The 4,820-nt window shown below is 43.8% G+C and overlaps 1 pseudogene; it reads right to left on the bottom strand.

The window, feature by feature from the left end:
• Positions 1-3,879: 3,879 nt before the first annotated feature.
• LOC119259926 (40S ribosomal protein S14-like) lies at positions 3,880-4,395 on the bottom strand (annotated as a pseudogene).
• Between the last annotated feature and the right edge of the window lie 425 nt (positions 4,396-4,820).

The following is a 4,820-nucleotide window of genomic DNA, read 5'->3' as shown; positions in this document are numbered from 1 at the left end:
TGTGAGTTCATTATTTTTGTTCATAGTCTGACTATAGGAAAAAAGACAAGGAAAGGCTAAGAATTAGGCACTTACCATCTAGACCAAGTTTACAAGAGAAAGAGGAAGTTCAGAGGCTAAGCAAGTAAGGTGGGTCTTACCCGAGGTGAACCCAGAAGGAGCTGTGAGACTCTTTGGAGTTTGTTTACCCTAAGGACAACCTCTGAAGGTGCAGGACATTGCCATTGATTTGAGCATAGGTCACTAGGACACTCTCTCTCCAGCTTCTAGATCCTTGGCAAAGTTCATTTTGCCACCCCCAATTGTACCACATGGTCCCTGCTCTGCAAGTAGTGTAACATTTTCAATTTTCCACCCATCACAGGGCATGACCTGCTCCTCCTGATCCAGAAACAGGTGGGCAAAGTCCTTTTTCACTCTAAAAGTATATAAATAATGTTATATATTTATATACTGGGGAAAGTATATATATAATATATATATATATATTGCTCTAAAAAGTAAATAATTTTGCAGATCTATTTTATCCAGGCTGCAGAGTCCTAGCCACTGGGCCTGCCCTCAAACACCTTCCCTGACCTGCTTACAAGTAAAATCTACCATAGGTCAGAACAAGCAACTGAGGTTATTGCAAATGAGGCTGGGGTCTGGATAGCACACATCCGTGTTGGCTGTGAGAGGTGCCACACCTAGAGGGGGCATCAGGCTAGACAGGATATGGGGAGACTGTAGGGGAAGAATTCCCCAAAAATCTGGGAAATCAACCAGCAAACCAAGAAATCACTATAATCTGAAAATTCCCAGAACTTCAGCTTGTAGACACTTCGATTTGGAAATTGTCATCAGTGCCAGCTCATCAACTACAATTGAAGGAGCACTTACACTGTGATGGACACTCAGCATATATCACCTCATTTAATTTAATCCCCAACAGCCTCACAAGATTGATGCTACCATCCTAGTTCACAGCTCAGGGTATGGAAACTGACCATAGCTGCTGTCCATTGATTGTCACATAGCAAGTGAGAGGCTGAGTTGGGCTCTGGACACCAGCCAGCCTGGTATTTAATTAGCCACCACATTCCCATGTGATCTCCCTAGTCTCACAAATTCTGGAAAGCACCAGGAAGAAGGTGAAAGACTGGAGGTGCAGGACAATTTTGAAGCTCAAACTATTGCCAGATAAAGAACAGAAAGTGAGAAATGGGGAGCAAATGAAGGGGTGGGACCAATGGACTAGGGTGGAGGGTTACTGATGCTTTGGTAGCAGCATAAAGTGGTAGCATACATTAGAAGTGAGAAACTATACCTCCCAAAATATAAACAGTTCTGTACGCCAGTTTTATCTCTATAAAATAAGTTAAATATATCTGATATATGTGTATATGCTATGATGAACTGAGGTGGAGGAAGAGGTTGTAGAAGCAGAGAAAAATGCAAACGGCCAACAGGCATATGAAAAAATATTCAACATCCCTTATCATCAGGGAAATGCAAATCAAAACCATACTGAGATACCACCTTACACCAGTGAGAATGGCACATATCAAAAAAACAAGCAACAACAAATGTTGGCAAGGATTTGGTGAAAAAGGAACTCTCCTGCACTGCTGGTGGGAGTGCACACTGGTCCAACTACTGTGGAAAGCTGTCTGGAAGTTCCTCAGTCTACTAAAAATGGAGCTACCATACAACCTAGCAATTCCACTCCTAGGGATCTACCCAAAGGACACAAACACATTGATTCAAAAGACCACCTGCACCCCTACGCTTATAGCAGCACTATTTACAATAGGTAAAACCTGGAAACAACCCAAATGCCCAAAAATAGATGACTGGATCAAGAAGATGTGGCATATATACACAATGGAATATTATTCAGCAATCAAAAAAGATAAACTCATGCCATTTGCAGCAATGTGGATGGAACTAGAAGGAATGATGCTCAGTGAAATAAGCTAGAAGGAAAAAGAAAAATATCGGATGGTTTCACTTACAGCAGGAATATAGGGGAACCCAATAAGACATCAGTGTAAAAAAATAATAACAGTACAAAACACAACAAAGAAAAAAAGGACAATTATAAATCAGAGACATCCTGCAGGGGAGGAGGAAGAGGGATCAGAGGGCGGGAGGGAGGAGCACAGGGGACTGAGGTGATGGTGCACAGGTGCATTGGTGAAGGAAACTCAATGGGGATTACACCTGAGGGGGTGGGGGAAGCAAATATTGTTTAAAAATGAACAATGATGTAAAAAAATTTTTTAAAAATGAAATTAAAAAAATACATTCAAAAAAAAAAAAGAAAAAGAAAAAGAAAACATATCTCAGAGCCAAGGGTATTGCGGAGACCACAGTGAGCTCTGTCATCCCCAGTATCTCAAATACCTTCTCACGAACACTGCAGTCAGCCACCTTTGGTTAATGTTTGGTAAAAAAATTGCTGCCAAGAATAATTTTCAAATTAATATTTCTTTTAAAATCAATCATCTGCTACTATGACTCAAGGGTTTGAAGGTTTCTGGTCAAGTAAGAATTCATTACTTAGCTGTGTCTCTGTGGCTAAGAATTGGGAAAGCTGATGAATAATGATCCACCTGCCATATCCTGACTTATTCTGGGACAGCAAGACCCACAGACCACTCAGCACCTGTGTCCCCTCAGAGCCATGTTCCCAGGCTCTTAGGCGAAAGGCCCCCTCCATCAAGGGGAACCTAGTTCTAAGCTCACAGACTGGGAGTTCTCCAAGGCTTGGCAACACCAAATGGCATCATAGCCATAGCCATTAAATAGCTGATTCCAAATACCAGACAAATTCCATCTCCCCTTTTGATGTGAGGAAGTAAATATCAGCAATTGGGGGTGGAAATAGTGCATTCCAGAAAGCACTTTCTGAGCAAATCCCAATTCCTGGGCTTAGGGTTCATTGGCCTTAAATTTCCCTAGTAGAAAAATGCCTTCTTAGCAGTGTCCAGCACATGGAGGGCCAGCACCTGCAGCACTGCTGCTGCTGGACTCAGGAATACATACAGCTGGCCACTGACCTTTGAACATGGGGGTTAGGGTACTGACATCCCCCACCCTGCAGTTGAAAATCCAAGCATTTTTTTTTAAGATTTATTTATTTATGTATACAAAAGCCGGGGTACAGGCCAGAGATGTGGGGGGGTGAGAGGATCCACCAGAAACAGAGTGGGGAGCAGAACAGGCAGACTGACTGAAATACATTGCTGAGGGAAGCAGCGAGGTCTGCCTTGCCATGTGGATTTCTCCCTAGATGGCTGGGGATGGAACTCGTGCTGCAAAGGCTGTGATTGCTTCACAGTGCGGTGCTTAACCCCTTGCACCACCAGGAGGCCCACCAAGCATATTTTTTTTTAAGTGAAGAGAATTTCACAGGGAGAAGATTAACATCACAGAATTTTAAGCTGATACTCGTAACATGTGAGCTCACCTCAATAGCAAAAGGAGGTGGCTGTGAAATTATTGCAGTGACAGAGCACACTAGCTAATTTTAATCGGCTAATTTTAAAACTACCTCTTTACATTTGTTTACATTTCTCTCTACTATGAATGGCTATGTTTGTATGTAAGCATTTTGATAATTTTAATTTTTTGTAGTTGATACATGCATATTTTAAGGTAGTGAATAACAGTCTTGTCTACATATACTATACGCATTCATGAAATACCCAGCGTTAGCTTCAATTTTCAATAGTTCTCGGCTCTGCCATTCACATGAGAGTTTTTTCCAACCCCGCTATATTTATTGAAAAATATCCACATGTATATGAACCTGCACAGTTCAATCCATGTTGTCCAAGGGTTAATCCTGAGAGTATTTTTTTTTTTTTTTTTGGTTTACAAGAAGGCAATTTATTTTAACAGAAAATAATTTGAAGAGTCCTGTTCACAGACGGCGACCACGGCGACCCCCCTTCCTGCGGGTGCTATCAGAGGGGATGGGGGTGACATCCTCAATCCACCCAATTTTCATTCCTGAGCGGGCAAGGGCTCTGAGGGCTGACTGTGCCCCAGGTCCAGGAGTCTTGGTCCGATTTCCTCCTGTAGCCCGGAGTTTGATGTGGAGGGCAGTGATACCCAGTTCCTTGCACCTCTGGGCCACATCCTGGGCTGCCAACATAGCAGCATATGGCGAGGATTCATCTCGGTCAGCCTTCACCTTCATCCCACCAGTTACACGGCAGATGGTTTCCTTGCCAGAGAGATCAGTGGCATGGACGAAAGTGTCATTGAAGGATGCAAAGATGTGGCAGACACCAAAAACTTTTCTCCTTCAGCCACCTGAGGTCCAAGGCTGATGACCTGTTCTTCCTTCTTTTCCTTCCCCTTGCGAGGTGCCATTTCTGCGCGTCTTCTCCAGACTCCGCCACCGGAAAGCCTGAGGGTATTTTCTTAAAGCCCTTGAACCACATCTCCCTTGGGCTCAGGAAGCCTCATTTCTGAGAACTGACCACTAGGAAATAATCAGGTGGGTGTCAGAAAAGGTAAGGTTGTTTATTGTGACATTGTTGATACTTAAAACCTAGAAACATGGGCCTCCCTGGTGACGTAGCCATTGAGCACTGGGTTGCGAAGCTGCCTGCAGTCTCCGCAGCACCGGTTCGATCCCGGGCCGCCAGGCGAGGGTCCCACATGGCGCGCAGACCTCTCCTGCCGCCCGCTGCACCCCTCAGCAGTGTGTTTCATCAGTCTGCCTGCTCTGTTCCCCTCTGGCTCTGGTGAATTCTCTCACTCTCCTGTGCTTCTGACTGTACCCAGTGCTTGTATAAATAAATCAATCTTAAAAAAAAACCAAA

The sequence above is a fragment of the Talpa occidentalis genome, unplaced genomic scaffold (assembly GCF_014898055.3).
Source record: "Talpa occidentalis isolate TD23 unplaced genomic scaffold, MPIMG_talOcc4v2.1 talOcc4.5, whole genome shotgun sequence".
NCBI lineage: Eukaryota > Metazoa > Chordata > Mammalia > Eulipotyphla > Talpidae > Talpa > Talpa occidentalis.
The sequence above is the reverse complement of the archived record's forward strand: the minus strand, read 5'-3'. Positions and strand labels throughout refer to the sequence as shown.